At 38.1% G+C, this 20,676-nt stretch overlaps 1 pseudogene; it reads left to right on the forward strand.

The window, feature by feature from the left end:
* Positions 1–17,965, forward strand: part of LOC129499776 (39S ribosomal protein L40, mitochondrial-like) — a 39,707-nt pseudogene extending 21,742 nt beyond the window's left edge.
* The last annotated feature ends 2,711 nt before the right edge of the window (positions 17,966–20,676 follow it).

A 20,676-nucleotide genomic window follows, 5' to 3' on the forward strand; every position in this document is an offset into this window, starting at 1 on the left:
GGAAGACTCTTAATGCTATTCTAAGCTTTAGTACTTGAGGCTTATAAGAGAAAAAGCTACTTAAGGAGAAATTAATTTATATTATTATATGTTAATTAGTATATTATTATATATTACTATTAAGTAATATGATTACTGTAATTGACAAGAGCTCCTTTTCTATATGCAAATTATTAGGGGCAAAGAAATGAATTTGAGATAAAATAGTAAGATAAATGAAATAGTGTATGAGGGTTAATATTTTAAGGAGGTCAGTTTTGCTGGCCACAGAGAAAGATGGTAAGATGGTAAGGTCAACTCATTCCAGAAATTTTAGGGAGCCATATGAAGAAATACATTAAAGTGCCACTGGAAGTGACTAAAAGAAAAGGTGAGGTAGATGTATTTTATTCCTGAATTATAAGACTGATTTAAGGCAATTATATTCAGAAATCTTATGTAAGTATAAGAATACTTCTTTTTATTTCATAAGCGTAAGAATTCTACCATAGACAGGTTGTCCAGCTTAAAACTCATAATTAGAATCTAGTCAAGATATGACAAAATAGATGCATGAGTATAGGTGTACAATTTATCCTTGTATATAATTAATTTATGATATTCTCTGCTTTGCAAATTTCGAAAGAAGCCTACATATATCTCAAAAACGTATTTCTATCATAAATGCTTTCGCAAACAGCACAATGATTTTATATTTAATTTAATTTTCATTATTACCTCCTAGACAACTGTTTTTTTCCTGAAATATTAAAGAAGAAAGATGTTATATTGGGCATATAACTTCTTACAGCAGCAGGATCTGCTACTTTATTTTTCATAAGATATTTATTTTCTTGTATTTTAAAAAATTCACATGACATCAATTCATGAATGAAATATTTTTACATCTTCACTTCATTTTATTTCTTAAGACCTGGTTATGTCCCAATTTATAACGTGTGTCCATTATCTCTCTGAGCATTGATTTCAAGTATGATAGCCAAAAACCGAGCAAAAATCTTTCTAATGTTAAAAAGCATCTGAAATATTTCATAAGACTGCTATAAAGAAATTGCATAATAGATTGTGACATTAAGACTGCTTAACAAGCAACCATGTGAAGGCCTCCCTGAACTGTAAGCTCTTTCTTGTGCTTAGTAGTAACCACAACTAATTATTGAGTGGTCTGGAGGTTCTTTAGCTGAAGCTCTCCCTGACCACAGTGACTCCCCAGAAGAGGTCACAGTACACACAGGGACCATTTATCCAGTGCCTCTGGTTTTTATTTTATTTTGACATTTCCTTTTTTTTAAAAGATGTATTTATTTATTTCAGAGAGAGAGAGAGAGAGAGAGAGAGAGAGAAAGTCTAAGCAGGCTCCATGCTGACCATGGGGTTTAAGCTCATGACCCTGAGATCACCATCCCCATCTGGAGCCAAAACCAAGAGTCCAACACTTAAACAACTGAGCCATTCAGGCACCCATGACATTTCTTCTGATGCGTACTGACCACTGGTTTACTTTCTGCATCTCAACTTCTTTCTTCAATTAAAATGATTATGGGGGGATCCTGGGTGGCTTAGCGGTTTGGCACCCGCCTTTGGCCCAGGGCGCGATCCTGGAGTCCTGGGATCGAGTCCCATGTCGGACTCTCTGTGTGGAGCCTGCTTCTCCCTCTGCCTGTGTCTCTCTGCCTCTCTCTCTCTCTATGTCTATCATGAATAAATTAAAACATTTAAATGATTATGGAAGAGCGACTCTAGGCAAAGATTTATGCCATTTTTTTGACACAGGTGCCTCAAAGGGATATTTTTAAGAATCCGCTTATTTCAGGTGCTCTGATAATTTTTGACCCAGGACCAGTTAGAATGTTCACCTGATGTGGTGAAAAGACCATATAATTTAGGGCTGTGAGACGTGGGGTTGATAATCCTTTGTCTGTCACCTAATAGTTATATATGCCTATAAATGACCCACTGCCTCTCCAAGCCCTGATTTCCACATCCTTAAAGCAGTAAAAATAATCATTTCAAGGCTTATAGTGAATGAGGTGCACAAAAGATAAAGTTCTCAAAGTGCTTTGTGCAGTGAAATACTAACATTATTACTATTTTAAGACTCTAATGTTTCTGACTTTGTCTTCCTTTTCCTCCTAGTGTCTCTGAGGCTTTCCACATCTATAATTGAATCTGCTACTTTCTCTTTGTTAATATTCTAAGTTTATGCAAAAGCCTAAATGCAACCATGCTCTGGAGCCCACACATTAGTACCCCATTCTTTCCTAGTTTATCTATAGGGTACAGGCACTGTTCTAGGCAGAGGAGCGTGCAATGTAGCACAAGAAACTTCAAATAATGGAGGGACAGAGATAAATTAGAAAAGTGTTCAGAAGAGCTAGTAAGGATAAGACCAGTTTTCATTTTATTGCAAAGTTCTTCGAGGCTGCTATAATCATTCTGCTATAAAGCTGTAAAGTAGGCACTGAATGTTTCAAAATAAAATAATCCAGAGGAACAGCCCAAGAGAACCAGATGACTTTACCAGAGGCCTTTAAAAATTCTAATAAGTGTCTTTGAATTCCACTGTGTGTGTCTTTCCAAATAACTGGAGTAATGTATATAATTCTAATTATGCATATACTGAAAATATTTTCTTTACCAAAAATTGGCAGAAATTATGCAGACTCTTTAAGAAAAGCTTGCTAGGTCTAGAAGTGCCTTGTGGATTTTTCCACCAAGCATGTCTTTACTGATCTTTTAAAGAACATCTACCAACATTTATCGTTTCTTCATTCATTCCAAAAATACTCACTAAACACCCACCATGTGCCAAGCAGTCTAGGCAATGAGTATTACACAGAACAGCTACCACCCTGTCTCTGTTCTCATGGGACTTACATTAAATATTACATGTGATGATAGTAAGTTCTAAGGAGAAAAAGAAAAGCTGGAAAAGGAGAAAACTGTGTGTGGGAAGGAGAAGCCTTCTCTTCTTGGCCAGCAGTTAATTTTCGATAAACCTGTTACAAATAATCGTTTAACAAATAAAGAAAAATAAATTATTTAAATTTCTTTTTTTTAATTTTATTTTTTATTTATGATAGTCATACAGAGAGAGAGAGAGGCAGAGACACAGGCAGAGGGGGAAGCAGGCTCCATGCACTGGGAGCCCGACGTGGGATTCCATCCTGGGTCTCCAGGATCGCCCCTGGGCCAAAGGCAGGCGCTAAACCGCTGTGCCACCCAGGGATCCCTAAATTTCTTTTTTTTAACTTGTGGGAAGAATGTACTTATCTTTTTTTTTAAAAAAGATTTTATTTATTTATTCAGTAGAGACACACACAGAAGGGACACAGAGAGAGAGAGAGAGAGAGAGAGAGAGAGAGAGAGAGGCAGAGGCAGAGACATAGGCAGAGGGAGAAGCAGGCTCCATGCAGGATATGGTCACAATCCAGGGTCCCTAGGATCAGGCCCTGAGCCGAAGGCAGCGCTAAACCACCGAGCCACCCAGGCTGCCCCTGTACTTATCTTTAAGTAGTGATTCAGCACCTCCATATATCACCTAGTGTTCATCACAGCAAGTGCCCTCCTTAATCCCCATAACCTATTTAACCCATCGCCCCCTCCACCTCCCCTGTGGTAACCTCATCAGTTTGTTCTCTATAATTAAGAGTTTGTTTCTTAGTTTCTCTCTCTCTTTTTTGGTACCTTTGCTTATTTATTTTTTTGTTTCTTAAATTCCACACATGATTGAAATCATAGGTATGTGTCTTTCTCTGACTTATTTCCCTTAGCATTATAACCTCTAGCTCTATACACGTCATTGAAAACGGCAAGATTTCATTCTTTTTAATGGTTGAATTATATATATATCTCACTTCTTTCTCCGTTCATCAATTAATGGACGCTTGGGGTCCTTCCATATCTTGGCTATTGTAAATAATGCTACTATAAACATAGGGGTGCATGGATCCCTTTGAATTAGTGTTCTTGTATTCTTTGGGTAAATACCCAGTAGTGTGACTGCTGGATCATAGGGTAGTTCTATTTTTAACTTTTTGAGGACCCTCCATACTGTTTTCCACAGTGGCCCACCAACCGTGCTCAAGTGTTCCTTTTTCTACACATCCTTGTCAACACCTGTTATTTCTTGTGTTTTTGATTTTAGCCATTCTGACAGGTGTGAAGTGATATCTCATTGTGGTTTTGATTTGCATTTCCCTGATGATGAGTGATGATGAGCATCTTTTCATGTGCTGCTGGCCATCTGGATGTCTTCTCTAGAGATATATCGTTCATGTCTTCTGTCCATTTTTTAATTGGATTATTTGTTTTTGGGTAGTGAGTTATATCAGTTCTTTATATATTTTGGATACTGACCCTTTATCAGGTATGTCATTTGCAAGTATCTTCTATTCTGTAGGTTGCCTTTTAGTTTTTTTGACTGCTTCCTTTACTGTGCAAAATATTTTTATTTTGATATAGTCCCAATAGTTTATTTTTGCTTTTGTTTCCTTAGGGGACCTATCTAGAAAAAGTTGCTACAACCAATGTTCGTAAAGTTGCTGCCTGTGCTCTCTTCTAGGATCTTTATGGTTTCAGGTCTCACATTTAGGTCTTTAATCCATTTTGCATATATTTTTGCTGTCCAGTTTTCCCAGCACCATTTGTTAAAGAGATTGTCTTTTCCCCATTGGATATTCTTTACTGCTTTGTTGAAAACTAGTTGACCATATACATATGGGTTTATTTCTTGGTTTTCTGTTCTGTTTCATTGATCTGTGTGTCTATTTTTGTGTCAGTATCATACTATTTTGATTACTACAGCTTTGTAATATAACATAAAGTCGAGATGTGATACCTCCAGCTCTGCTTTTATTTTTCAAGATTGATTTGGCTGTTTGAGGTCTTTTATGGTTCCATACAAATCTTAGGATTGTATGGTATTTTGATAGGGATTGCGTTAAATGTGTAGATTGCTTTGAGTAGTATAGACATTTTAACAATATTTATTCTTCCAATCCGTGAGCATGGACTGTTTTTCCATTTCTTTGTGATATCTTCAATTTCTTTCATCAGTGTTTTACAGTTTTCAGAGTACAGGTCTTCTGCCTTTTTGATTAGGTTTATTTCTAGGTACCCTATCAATTTTGGTGCAACTATATAAATGGGACTGTTTTCTTAATTTCTCTTTCTGCTGCTTCATTATTAGCGTATAGATTTTTGTACAACAGATTCTGTGCAACAGATTTCTGTACTTGATTTTGTATCCTGTGACTTGACTGAATTCATTTATCAGTTCCACCAGTTTTTTTGGTGGAATCTTTGGGTTTTCTATATATAGCATCACGTCATCTACAAATACTTAAAGTTTTACTTTTTCCTTACCAATTTATATGCTTTTTTTTCCTTTTTGTTGTCGATTGCTGTGACTAGGACCTCCAGTACTATATTGAATGAAAGTAGGGAAAGTAGGAATCATTGTGTTGTTTCTTACCTTAGGGGAAAAGCTCTCAGGTTTTTACCATTGAGTACGATGCTCACTGTGGGTTTTTTAGATATGGCCTTTATAATGTTGAGGTATATTCCCTCTAAATCTACCTTGTTGAGGATTTTTATCATGAATGGATTTTGTACTCTGTGAAATGCTTTTCCTGAGTCTATTGAAATGACCATAAGGTTCTTATCCTTTCTCTTATTGATGCGATGCATCATGTTGATTGATTTGTGATACTGAACTACACTTGCAACCCAGGAATAAATCCCACTTGATCATGGTGGGTATTGGATTTGGTTTGCTTGTATTTTGTTGAGGATATTTTAATCTATGTCCATCAAGTATATTGGCTTGTAGTTCTCTCTCTCTCTTTTTTTTTGTGTGGTTGTTTTGTGGTTGTTTTGTGTGTGTGTATGTGTGTGTGGGGTTTTTTTTTATATCAGTTTTGGTATTAGGGTAATGCTGACCTCATAGAATGACTTTGCAAGTTTTCTTTCCTTTTCTATTTTTGGAACAGTTTGAGAGGAATATGCATTAACTCTTCTTTAAATGTTTTGTAGAATTTGCCTGTGAAGCCATCTGGTCCTGGATTTTTGTCTGTTAGGAGTTTTTTGATTAGTGATTCAATTTCTTTATTGGCTATTGGTCTGTTCAAATTTTCTATTTCTTCTTGCTTCAGTTTTGGTAGCTTATATATTTCTGGGAATTTATCCATTTCTTCTAGGTTGACCAATTTGTTGGCATATAGTCTTCATAATCTTCTCTTATAATGGCTTGTATTTCTGTGATACTAGTTGTTTCTCCTCTCTCATTTATGATTTTATTTATTTGAATCTTTTCTCTTTTTTTCTCGACAAGTTTGGCTATAAATTTATCAATTTTATTGAGTTTCTTTTTCAAAGAAGCAGCTCCTGGTTTCATTGATCCATTCTCCCCCCCCCCCCCCAGGTTTCTATCTCATTTATTTCTGCTCTAATCTTTATTATTTCCTTTCTTCTGCTGGTTTTAGGTTTTGTATGTTGTTCTTTTTCTAGCTTCTTTTGATGTAAGATTAGGTTGTTTGAGATTTTTCTTGTTTCTTGAGATAGGCCTGTATTGCTATAAACCTTGCTCTTAGAACCACTTTTACTGCATCCCAAAGGTGTTGGACTGTTGTGTTTTCATTTTCATTTATTTCCATGCACTTTTTAATTTCTCCTTTTATTTCCTGGTTGACCCATTCATTGGTTTTTGCTCTTAAGATTTTACTTATTTATTTCAGAGAGAAAGAGAATGAGCAAGAGAGAGAGAGAGAGAGAGAGAGAGAGAGAGCACTTGAGCAGAGGGAGAGGGAAAAGCAGACTTCCCAGCTGAGCAGGGAGCCTGACATGGGCTTGATCCCAGGACCCTGGGATCATGACCTGAGTTTAAGGCAGACACTTAACCTACTGAACCCAGTGCCCCTCATTCACTATTCAGCAGTGTGTTATTCAACCTCCAGGTATCTGTGTTCCTTTCAGATTTTTTTCTTGTGGTTGACTTCCAGTTTCATAAAGTCATGGTCTGAAAAGATTCATGGTATGACTTAACTCTTTTTGAATTTGTTGAGGCTTGCCTTGTGGCCTAACATGTTATCTATTCTGGAATGTTATATGTGCACTTGAAAAGAATGTGTACTCCACTGTTTTAAATGGAATGTTCAGAACATATTTGTCAAATCTATCTGGTTCAGTGTGTCATTCAAAGTCATTATTTCCTTGTTGATTTTCTGTTTAGATAATCCATCCATTGATGTAAGTAGGGTGCTACTATTATTGTATTATCATTGACTAGTTTCTTTATGTTTGTTATTAACTGTTTTATGTATTTGATTAATTACTTAAATTTCTTAACCCATTCTACATTTCTGTTTTTAGTGCTGTAAAAAAAGTATCTTTTTAGGCCAATGTTTACTATTTCGCTTTATACATTGGAAGGGTTTTCTATTTACGTTTTTAAACTTAGCTTTATTCAGGTAAAATTTATATCCAACAACATTCACTGACCAGAATTGTATAGTCCTATGAATTTCATTATACATGTACCATCCCTAAACCTGCACCATGATTAAGATCTAGAACATTTCTCTCAACCCAAAAAGTACCTGTTTCTTCCTTTGCACGTCACGTCCGGGTCTTCCCCTGCCCGCAGCGCCATCACGCTCGCAACCTGTGCCCGATGACCCGAGGTTCATCCATAGTCATATAGATATGTGCGTTATATGGGGGGGTTCAGCAATCTATTCAACAACGAGCATGATCTGGATCTACTAGCACATGACGAGATCAGAGTCAAGAAAGAGAGTCTAGGGGCTCTAGTGTCTCTGTGTGCTTGTGTACGAATTGTACGCAGCATTTGATATGGGTGGCGCGAGGTTTGTTGTGAGGAATTTCTTTCCCGTCGCTATTGGCGGAGGTAGATATCTCTCTCTATAGTCATTTTAAATCTCATGCTGGCAGTCCACTGCAGCTGTGTACTAGCACTCACCCTAGCTCCTCTTCGAGTGGCCGCGACGTTTTGCCAGGATAAGTGTGAGATTGGGCCCGACGCAGAATCTCTGTGAGGGCAGACAGCGAGTCGAGGAGGAATAGAGAATGAAAAGTGATGCACTCTTACTCAGTATCTAGCGAGTACTAATACTCAGGACGCGATAGACTCTGACTGAGATCCTCTTTATAGGTGAATTTCTAGGGTACATCCTCAGCAGTCTCACGATGCGAGCTATGGGTCCTCGAGAGGTTGTGCAAAGCTTGTAGCCGTGGTAGTAGGTAAACATGATTGTTTAAGTATGGAGTTTGTGGTTTTTTTTGGGTTGCATTTAATTATGTGAGGGTTGGTGTTGTGGCCTGGCTCATTTTGTATTTTGGTTAGGCTTGCAAAAAGGGAGGGAATATTCAGACAAAATTTTTTTCTTTACGTTTTTGTTCACTTTCTATCTCAGTTAATCCGTAAAGGTATTCTCAGATTAACAGGTTAACGCTTTTGTTGACCTTCTGGCTATGGAATGTTTTGACGGGGGGTAGAAATTAGAGATGGTGGCCGGGGGTATTGAGTTCTGTAGTTTTTTTTACTGGTGTGCTTTTCATGTAGGGCGGGGGAGGGACGGGCTGTTCCGCATCAAGTGGAGATTAATGTGGGGGTTGGGGTTGTGGGGGATTGTTAGGGTTTTTTCAAACTTTAGAGTGAGGTGGGATCTATTATATAAGTTCGCTAAGTCACTCGATTGTGAGGTGAGAGACATAGGCAAGAGAGTGAACAGCTCCCTGTGGGGAGCCCCATTGAAGGACTCAATCCCAGGACCCAGTAATCATGACCTGAGCCGAAGGCAGACACTCAACCACTGAACCCCCCAGGTGCCCTCAAACTTCTTAATAGAAAAATTAGCATTTTAAAAAATATTTATTTATTTATTTATTTTAGAGAGAGAAGAATGTGCTCTCATGAGTGGGAGGAGGAACAGAGGGATAGGGAGAGAGGGAGACTGCCCACTGGACATGGAGCCTGACATAAGGCTCTGTCTCATGACCCTGAGATCATGACCTGAGCTGAAGTCAAGAGTTGGCTGCTTAATGGACTGAGCCATCTAGGCACATCAAAAAAGCTAACATTTCTATTCAATTTTGCTTATGGTCTCTGGTGATGCTTTTATCCTATTTTCCTATTTTTATAATCATGGCAGATCTATCTGAACCTACTATAGTTTTGAAAGTTTGCAAATTTATGTTTCTTTGTTAAAAAAGCATTCATTTTGCCACATCTATTTTCATTTTGCTGTCAAGAAACCGCCAGGATTCCAACTTGCTTTCCCTTTCAGTGCCTCTAATGGAACCTGATGAGATCAGCAGAGGACCCACCAGAATCCACACAGTGCCCCAAGGAATACACAGTATATTCGGATGTCCACGTTCTCTCATCACTTTCATCTTTCAAGTGCATAAAGAACTTGTCAGATTTAAGGGAAAACTACACACTTTCAAGTTTCAAGGATTTCAAAGAGGCTTGGTGACAATGCCCCTAAGGACTGATAGAGTGGGCTCTGTTTATTGCTGTTAACTCTCTCCTTTGCAAATTCCTTCCTCGTAGACCTCAAGTTTCATAACTCAAGAGTGCCACCACCCAGGGACAAAGAGGAAAAATAATTCTCTGTTACATCTTGCCTGTCACCTTTCCATCCCTGGTCATATCTACTTTGCTGTATTCTATTTAGTGAATATCAAGCCATGTAGTTCAACTGTGAAATGAATGAAGTTAGCTCTAGCCTAAGGTCAAAGTAGGCATGGCCTTGGGTTTTGCAAAGAGAAACATCAAATGCGCAAGTATCCCATTTCTCAAGGTGGTTCCCAGTAAATCACCCCCCTGTGGCTTGTCGGATATGGTCATGGAACTATGACATGTTGCCCCTTCCCATATATCAGACATCTGTTTAAAGTACACAGTATAAATGTATGCAAACTGGCAGGTGTTTTTTAAAGGGCGAAATTACGGGCTCTGTGGAATCATCGACCAGAGTCTTTTGGATATTTAGGTAGAAAACAAAACCTAAAACATTTACTATTGGCCCTTTATAGAAAAGGTTTGTTAATTCCTGCCCTGGTCATCCATGTTCACTATTGGGCATACCACTATTTGTTGAAAACTGGTGGTTACTGTGACATTATAAGTAAATTTGTGGTAGTTACTCATAAAATAATACAATTATACCCATTGCAAAAATGTCTAGAAAAGTGAATATCATTCCAGGGCAGGACATTGAAATTACACGGTACAAAACAGTGACGCAGGGGTTTTTGGAAGAAGGCATGTGGCCCGATGTTTAACTTATTCTTAAGGCCTCCATTACCTAAACAATATTGTGAGAAAAAGAAACATAAATTCTATATACCATTGGGGTAATACCACGTAAGTTTAAACTTCATCAACAGATGTTAGGTGACCTTGGCTTTGTGCTATGTATGCAAAGATATATATAAAATAATATTCACCAACATTTATGGAACTCTTACTAGGTGCCAAATGCTAGTGCTAGATAAGCAGTTTATCTGATTTATCTAATTTAATTCTGTAGCAGCCCGATGAAATAGGTACTACGAGTGTTATCTCATTTTAAAAAGGAAATCCCATAGTGTCAAGAGGTTCAGTAACTTACTCGAGGCCATGTAACCATAGAGATTCAGGATCAGGACATGAAACCAGGCAGTGTAACCAAAAGCTCAGAGGCGTAACTGTTGTATATACCACTTGCCCAGAAATTCCAGTCCTGGGTGGGTGATAAATGCTCTGATCAGGGATACATAATAAAACCCTGTGGGGAGGGTGGGGTTATGGGCAAGGCCTTCCCAGAGAGCTGAGTCTGCAATGACAAGATTTAGTGGTTAATGGGAAGACATATTTCGACCTTCTCAAGTCAATTCCTAGCTTCAGATCTAAAGATCTTTGGGCCTCAGACTTATCTCTACCTAGCCTCTGAACAAATCCTGTTCAAATCAGAGGTAAATTGGAAGCATAGCAGGCTCCCTCTCCCCACCGTTTCTGTCCTAAGACCCTGTTAGAGATGCCTCTTCCTGCCCCCACTTCTCAAGAGTGCCTTCCATTCTGAAAGGGAGGGTGGCATCTCTACTTCCATATTTTGTGTTTCCATTATATGCCGAGCACCTAACCATGTTTTTAACCTTTCCCCCACTCCGTATGAATAACAGATTGCTCTCATCACAAATAACATTGTAATGAACATACTTATAGACCATTGTGAGAGTTTTTTGGGGATACGAACATTCGAGTAGAATTGCTGAATGTTTGAATCAGTCCGTGCCCTGCCCCCCAGCAAGGTGTGAAGGCTTTTATACATACCGAGGAAGAGCAATATATAGTATAGGTGTTATACTTGACACTTTATTTACTTGGTGAGCTAATGCTTGTCATTTTCCAGCTGATTCTTCACTTTATTGTCTATGTACCCAGCCTAAAACCACAAATCAGGTAGTTCATCATCACCTATGACTGCGGTCCAGCTGCTCAGCTTCGAACTGGCTAGGCACTGCAGCTCTTCATTCTCATCATCAGCCCAGCACTTATTCATCATGTTAACATCAGCATTTACCTTGGTGCAGCATGGCCTCCAGGGTAGTATCTTTTATGTCCAGAGGACTTTTCACCACACCTGGCATAGGGGCACTTAGTACAAGGCTGTTGACTCAAAGAAACAGAGAACAGAGGGGACACCTAGGTGGCTCAGTCGGTTAAGCATCTGCCTTTGGCTCAGGGTGTGATCCTGGGTCCTGGGATTGAGTTACGTGTTGGCCTTCCCTCTGAGAGTCTGCTTCTCCCTCTGCCTCTTTCGGTGTGTGTCTCCTGAATAAATAAATAAAATCTTTAAAACAACAAACAAACAAACAAACAAACAAAAAACAAGAACAGAGGACAAAGAACAATTTTGCAAAGAAAAATGATTCTATTTGTAGCAGATGGAATGAAAGATCAAATTAATTGGTACTGAGCCATTATGAGCACTTGTCCTTCAGAGGAATCTAGAACTTTGGATTTAAATCAAAAGACATCGTTCGGAGATGGAGCTGAGGGTCAGTGAATTGTGTGGGATAGACGTCTATGGACTGGACGATGGGACACAGGTTTATTTAGCATCAGGGAAGAATGATGTCTGCAAAATGGGCCAGAGGAGAGGCTCAGTGAGGCAGCATTACCAGTGGGAAGGGAATCAATGCAGTGTTCCAAAGCCACAGGAGGTATGGAGGAGAGGAGGGACCAGTGTCCTGTACGGCAGGGCAGTAGGCTCAAAGTGAGACCAAGCAGGGGCTGCAAATTCGTATTTCACTGGTATCTTTGATCAAGCCAATTAATTTTTACTAATATTAAGAAACATGACATTTTTTCCTACTTATTTACAGACTATTTTGAACTTCCTTTTGTCTTAACTATTGTACATTTGAGATATCTATATAAAAGGGGAATTTGGAATGCAATATTATTACAGGGAAAATAGAATTTTACTAAAGGACGTCATATTAAAATATTTGGCTTATAGATTACTCTGTACTTTGTGGCTTATAGATAACTCTGTAGTTTTTTTAATAAAGCCATTCACTAATTCCTTGTTTTATAATAGCACATAAGAGTTCCTTTGAAAGTATGGGGAAAAAAGTTTTGTTTTTTTTTTTTTTTTCTGTGTGTTTTAAAGAAAGGCAGAGTGCTGTGTTTCTAGCACAGGCTGACATGGACACCACTTGCTTCAGAGAAATCTGCCCTTGCCTGAAATTCCATAGGAACTAGAAGATATACAGACATAAATTCCTGCAAGGTAACATAATTTATTGTTGTATTCTTATTTATCATCTAGTTGTCTTCTCAGAGACTTTCCATTTTTTAATGGACACGCTAAGATTTTTGTCAAAAAGAATTTAAACACTTTCTCCATTAATCTCATAGAACTTGTTGGAGAACATAGTTTTTCCAAAGATCCTAAATTTCAGTGTCTTTGGAAAAAGTCTATGTTATAGCTTTTCTATTTTATAAATCTTTCATGGTATTTTTTTTACAAGTTATTCCCCTTCTACCTATCAAAGCATAATCTATCATAATTTTCTGGAAAGAAAAAAATTGCCTTAAGTCATTTTCACTATTTCTAGGTATAGAGTTAAATTAATGCAATAAAATTTAAAGAAGAAACTCTTCCTTTCATATAGCTTTGGTGCTCATTTCTTTTATTTCCTTTGTGCCTGAAATTTATGTCTCTCTGTGTTCACAGTGACTTGTAAATCGTCTTTACTCCTCTCCACCACTAATCTCAGGCCCTGGAAAAAGATTTTTGAGTCCTGTGATTTCCTTTCCTGCGGCATTTTTAGGGTGGTAGGTTATATTAAGGAACTTCAATTAGAATGTAAGTTGGGTTATCTGGAATCCTATCAAGTATAATTATCTTTCCCTTATCTAAAAACAAGACTAATACTTCTTTTACTAATACAGTAATTGATGCTCATATTTATAACCCCAAGTTACCACATTGCCTTCTGAATCAAGAAGGTTGCCAGTATGATTGCAGCAGGTATTTTATTCATACTAATCCATTAAAAATGTATAATCCTATATTACAAAGTTTTTTTATTAGTCAGATCCTTTGATTAGCTAGATCAATTCTTTCTTTGCTTTATACCAGATAACAGAACGACTGTCAAATTGTTAAGTTTGATTGTTCCAGTTTCTCATTTCTTACATGTAAATCCCATCCCATTTTACTCTGTATTTTTCTCTATGCCAAGGTCTGGTCAAAGCATACCCTCCCCAAGCTCTGCACCTGCACCTGAGCATCTCGATGCCACTGAAGGAGAATACACAATCCTGTTTCCTGGTCTCATTACATTTATGACCGTCAGCCTCAAACATCGCCCCAAGATCGCCTGTATGCCTGCCATATTTCTCCAGTCAATTCATGCTCCCACACTCTAGCATGACTGAGTCTACACCATTTCTCACTTGCCCTGCCTTCCTCCCCTTTCTCATCAGATGACCTTGCCTTTGGTCAGAGTCAGAATAGAACTCTCACATCCTCTCATCACCAAACACCCTCACCTCCCTGTGTCTGTCCCCACAGACGCTGCTTTTGGACCTGTCACAAAGCAGGGGAACCAGCTGGGCTCCTGCCCAAGGCTGGACCCTCCAAGCCCTGGACTCCTTCCTCTCCCAGCCACCCAAGGGCTCTGTTCTTGCACCACCTGCTTCCCCTCTTGCTAGATCACTTTCTCCATAGCCCTGCATCTAGCAATTTCTCCTGTCACTAAATAAGACTTCCTTTAGTAGGTATCCTTCTCTGGTCCTCGCCCCATTTATCAGATCCCTTACACTCACACCCCTGAAGTGCTTGTTTCTATGGCCACCTCTGCTTTCTTTCCTTGGTCTTTACAGAGCCCATTCGGGTCAAGACTGTTCCCAACAAGGCCAGAAACTGGCTTCCAGATCTGAGGTTAGTGTTGGTTCTCACGTCTCTGGATCCCTCAGCGACAGTGGATTGCTTATTCCCTTCTTCCAACGGCTTTATTCACAGCTCCTAGATCCCCACCTCACTGGCTTCTCCTTCTGCTTCCCTGCTGTGGCTTCTTAGAGTCCTTTTGAGTCTCCATGTTGGGATGCCCTGCATTTTGATCCTTGGCTCTCCTTAATCCAATCTCACTTCTTTTGAGGACTTTAAATACCAACTACATGCTGAAATGGCCCCTTTGCCTTTCTTTCCCACTGTTGTGCCCTAGCTACAACCCCCCCGCCCCTTGACAACTTAAGAAAGATTAAATGACAAATAAAATAATGTCATAAAATATCTTTCTAATTTTTAAGTTCTAGTTCTGCCCTACTTGTACACAGAACATGAACTGTAGATAGAGCTCCTTTCAGCAATTCTGGTTCTGGCCCTCTGCAAATCTGACCTTGACATAGTATTTGGGATCTCTGATCTCTGTGACCATCAGTCTCACCCTCTGAGGAATATAAGTGTTGTGTTTTAATTACAATAGGCCATCTTGTGTCTGTCTGCAGGGTTGTAGGTCACCCTACAGGAAGAATGTGAAGTTTATATGGACTGTGTATTTGTTTGTTATTATGGACATTTAAATAAATGTAACATAGTAAAGAATATAATGAACGAAATTTACTATCACCCAGCATCAACAATGAACCCATGGCTAGTCTTGTTTCATATATTATCACCTCTTACCTCTCCAGATTATTTTGAAGCAAATCCCAGGCTTAATATCATTTTATTTCTAAAATTTTCAATCTATAGAATGTCTACACTTAAAAAAAGGGAAAACACATATAACTACAGTATGAATATCATACCTAAAAATTGTCAGTGATTTCTTAATATCAATTTAGTCAGTGTTCACATTTTTCTCATTTCTCATTTTCATGTAACAGTATTTAACTGTGCTTGCCTGAATCAGGTTCCAGAAAAGAAGTCCATATTTTAAAATTGGTTGATCTACTTCTTATTTCTCTTGTCAAAGTCTTCTCTTTCTCTCTCTCAATTCCTCTCTCCACCCCAAACCTACCCCCAACGTTTTTATTCAAGGAAACTGGTGAGTTTTGTCTGCAGAGTCTCCCTCATTTGAATTTTGCTGATTGCATTTATCACATTTTCATCTGTTGCATTTCTTAATAATCACTAGATGTAAAGCTCTGATCAGTATCAGGCTCCATATTACTTTTGGCAAGAGTACTTCACAGATAGTGTCTACTTCCAGTAGGAAGTAATAATAATATCTGCATGTCACCTTTTTTAGTGATGCTGTCAGCCTCTGACATTACAGAGCATCTGTTTATGCAGATTTTATCTACTGATATTTCACATTAGAAATTAAAGTTAAGAAAACTTTAAAATATTTACTTAAACTAACAATAAGTTCTTACCTGTTAGCACAAGTAACATAATTTCATGAGAAATAGTTATATTTTCCAAAATAAAAAGCTCATAAGAAAGGAAACATTGTTTTTCATTTTTACAGATCTCTTTAATGTCTAAGTTTAATAAAATAGATGACAAGAGTTTTCTATCTGCTTCTGTATTCAATCTGTTGCAATATGTTGCCTTAGTTGAAGTACATTAAAAAAAATCTAACATTCACAAAGATGTGTTGTTGGAACTCAAAGGATTATTTTAATATACCTTTCAGATAATTGTAGATATTCTTGGATACTATACAAAAACTTGACAAATGGCTGTTTTCTAAAGGTTAGTTACAATGTGAAATCTGAAACCATTTAATGAGCTTTTTATATTCTGTTATATTAAAAACCATTGGTTTATCTTGTTCTTTGCATAGATCTCTTACCATGCATGATTGTGACATATTTGAAAAATACTGAGTCACTGATATATGTAGGTCTTCCAAATGTGGACATATTTCATTGTTAAATATAAAAAAAATTCATTAATAACCATCAATGTTATTTTTTAAAAGCCTGTAAGTATTGGGAAGCAGGCAAACTTATGGTGGCAAATTCAAGTTTCCCAAATTTAAATTTTTACTGGAAAACTTGAATCTTACCACAGGCAACAGAGTCATTGTTTTGACAACCACTTGTCATTCCTTAAAGTGAAAATTGTGTTCCATGAAGAAAGTGGCTAGTTCAGCTGGTAACTCAAACAATCACACAAGTGGTTTTCAAGGAGATGACAATCAGAGATAGTATTGAGCCTAAGTGCTTAATGAGTGTTTCCCATTTTATTACATGGAATAATTTTTTAAGTACCTTGAGGTCAAGATTTAATACAATTAATAATTTTTACTGCTTCATTAAGAAATTCTTAGATGAAAATGGCTTATTTTTTTTTCTTGCAGTGTGTGGTAGTAGAGAATGCAATGAAGCAGCCACCAGAGGGCTGCTTTTATTACACCTGTGAAGCTCTTGGATAAAACAAGACAGCGGTCTAACGTGGAGCTTCCCTTTGAGGAGAGTGAGCGGAGAGCTCTGCTTCTCAAGAAGTGGTCCCTGTACGAGCATGAAATCAAGAAAATCTTTCAGCTCAGGTCCACAACATTATTGGTCAACATTACAGAAGAATTCAAAGCCTCTCTATCTTTTCTGACCATACGGCCCACACTTGGGCAATTCGTTGAATAATATGGCGACAAAATGCCTCTGCCTCTATCTCTGCACACCAAACACAGAGCTCTCTCTTATTTTTTATTTTTTTAGTTTTTTAAATTTGGTCCATCTATTCTTAGAATGCAGCACCTTGTAAAAAATAACAATCCATTACTGGAAATCATAATAAAATGATACACTGAACTAAAGATTTAGAATTCAAACTATCCAAAATGAAATGTCACCCCAAAATCCACTATATAAGAATAACTGTAAAAGTCCTTGGAATTTTCATACCAGGAGGTGAAATCTGTTGCAAGTCTTGAACTTATATGCATAGTTGAGGAAGACTGGCTATTGAGAATACTTCCTCTTTACCTTCAGCCTAATGAATGGTATTTTTTTACGCCCCAAGATTTTAATCAGGTGAAGATGTGACTGCCAACAAAATAAAGCTATTGCTGCAGTCCTTCATACTGGGGTCTATTTACTGTTCTTTATTCATTAAAATTTAATTTTCTTATATATGCTGGTTTCTTAGATGGTCCAGAGCCTGGCCACATGAATACTGAAATGTGGTCCATCACAAACCTCCAGCATTCTCCACAGAAAACACACAAGGCAAAACACATCAAGAGCACGCAAAGGAGAAGGATGCCATCACATCTATGCTTGAGTCCCAGCAGGAAGCTCTGCAGGAGCTGAAACTCATATCCCCAGAGCTACATTAGGAGGTTACCAAGCGGGACCCCAACTTGTTCCCCTTGGAAACAGAAGGGCCAGATTACACACCACCAATCTCCAGCTACCAGCCCCCTGAGGGCAGGTACCATGACATCACCAAGGTGTACACACAGGTGGAGTTTAAGAGGTAGAGCTGCAGGCACATGTCCACAGAACACACTGCCCTTTTAAGCCAGAATGAGCAGGGCACAGGCCTGCTTGTCACAGAATCAAGCATGCTGTGAATAAATACCTTTAATCAAGAAAAAAAAAAAGTAGTAGAGTTGGTGCCACTGCCATGATAGGTGGGTGCTGAGGTATCAATAGTTTTGCTGTCACTTTTGATACCATCAATATAGATATTAAGACAGTGAAAAAGGCCAATAATGTCTTCATATTGCCATGAAAATAATACTGAATTTTGGTGCCCCTGAACGAGTCTCAGGGAACCTTTGAGATTCACTGGTAAATACGTTACTTTATTGGTAGTTACATTAGTGATATTCTAATTTTCCAAGCTGGGATGCTCTACGAAGAAACTTCTCCCTATCAGTTATTTTGTTTCTTGAGGTACAGATCCTATAGGAAAAGAAGGAAAAGTGCTAAATTCATTCCCTTTATGTACTAGTTTTTAAAATAATGAAGTGGTTCTCTAACATCCTCTAAAAGCTACCAATTAGGGGTTTCCTAAAATATCATAGGAACTTACGAATTTAAACATATTTGATCAGTTTCAATTCATTACACTTATGATCATGGTTGATAATGCTCAAATTATTCCATCTTTGTCTGATGGGAGCTTATTTCACTTGGTTCCTGTGTCCTTTGGCATGTCTAGCAGTCTTTGGCAGATACTTTGCCCTTCTGGTATGAAAAAACTCTCCAGATAATCTGGATCATTTCCTTTCCTAAATCTGGAATCAGGCTTTCTTGTTGTTGTTGCTGTTTGTTTTTATTTTGTTGTTGTTTTCCAGATATTTCTTTAAAGAATCATAGTTCCTTTTAGTGAGAAACAGTATTAGAGAAACAGAGTTTGGGTGCTAAGATCTCATTACTATAGAGTCAATTTAAAAAAAAAAACATTTTGGAGAGCTAAGAAATGTTTTTGTTCTTTTGCGGGTTTTTTTGCCTTTCTTTTAAGATAAAATACATTATGAATTCATATTGACATTGTAGATTAAAATTTAGGACTATAGAGTTCTTTTTTAAAAAAAATTCATTGATCTGATAACTCTGTCTCCTTTCAGTTGTGCCAGAAATATTGGTTCTCAACACCAACATTACTCATTTGATTTATGCCACATTATACACATAATAATCTCTGTGTAATAACTCAAATACTACCATCAACAGTCTCATAACTGAAAACAGTTTACTATCTGTTGCTGTTTTTCTTTTTTCCTCTGGGCAATCCCATCAGACATGTATGGTCAAATTAACTACTTTTAAAAGACTCCTGGATAGCTCCTGTCTATGTAGTTATGCTACTACAAAACAATTTCATTTTATTTTTTTTAATTATTTTTTTTTATTTATTCATGAGAGACACAGGGAGAGAGGCAGATGGAGAAGCAGGCTCCATGCAGGGAGCCCGATGTGGGACTTGATCTCAGGTCTCCAGGATCTCACCCTGGGCCGCAGGCAGACACTTAACCACTGGGCCACCTGGGTGCCCCAATTTCATTTTATTTCTAATTTGGGGAGATTACCTTTTAAAATTTATTTTTATTTTATGCTTATGTTTCATGGTTTCACAGCCAAATCCATGAAACAAAATTATTTAAAGTCTAAGTCCTGTCCCCATCCCTTCCACCGTTTCCATCCATTTCTTTTTGGGTAACCATTTCAAAAATTATAGGGCATACATTCATAACTCCTCTTCCTTAAATAAAGAGGAGCATGCTGTAAGCATCTTCCTCCAGCTTGCCTTTTTTTTTCCCCCAAATAGTGATATCCTGGAGATCACTCCGTGCTAGTGGGTGGAGATAGTCTTCATTCCTTTTAACGGTTGCCAACTACTTCATTGTGTTAACTTCTTCCATATCTTATTCCATCAGTTCCTTATTGATTGGACATTTGGACTGCTTCCAGTATTTAGCTAATACAAACAGTACTGTGATGGATGGTCTTATCCTACTTAATTAAGAACATTTTTTTTTCACTAGTATTATTTTGGGGACAGATTCATAAAAACAGGATTGCTAAACCGAAGGGTAAATGAACATGAGATTTGCTGGATATTGCAAATCTCCCTCCACTGGGGTTGTACTGATGATTTTTTTCCTCATTTCTCCACCTACGATTTTATCCTGTGCTTTGAGATGCTGGCACTGGGACTCAGTGCACCACATTTCTGATGTATCAGCAGGCTCCCTGTTGAGTTTTGGTTAACAGTGGGTTAAAAGTAGACTGCAAGGCAGGAAAAAGAAGGAAGGACTTGCAGTCTTCTGCTGTGTTCTGTCTTCCTGTCAGGGTCCCCCCACAATAGTTTTTCATCCAATAAGGGTAGGATTCCGTTTCTAACTTTCTAAACTCCTAGAAACCTGAGGTTTCTGCTCCAGCCAGTCACCAACCCACCCCAGAAACCTCTTCTCTGTGGGGCCTCCTTTGAACTCCTGGCATACCTGCACCAGAGGGAGGGTGCCCTTTCCTCAAAGGTCTGATTCTAGCTCACAGGGTCTTTTCTCCTAACCAATCAAGCAGCACAGGTTTCTCAGGATTCTAGGTCCCAGCTCAGCAGGGCTCCTCCTCCAAGTGTCTGTATTCTCATAATCCCAACCTCGTTTCTTGGTTTCCTCAACTTTGAGGGATAATAGCTACTTCCTGGACTTACTACATTATGATACTGAGGGTTATTTTTGTTTGTTTGT

Source organism: Nyctereutes procyonoides, unplaced genomic scaffold (assembly GCF_905146905.1).
Source record: "Nyctereutes procyonoides isolate TBG_1078 unplaced genomic scaffold, NYPRO_anot_genome, whole genome shotgun sequence".
NCBI classification, from domain to species: domain Eukaryota; kingdom Metazoa; phylum Chordata; class Mammalia; order Carnivora; family Canidae; genus Nyctereutes; species Nyctereutes procyonoides.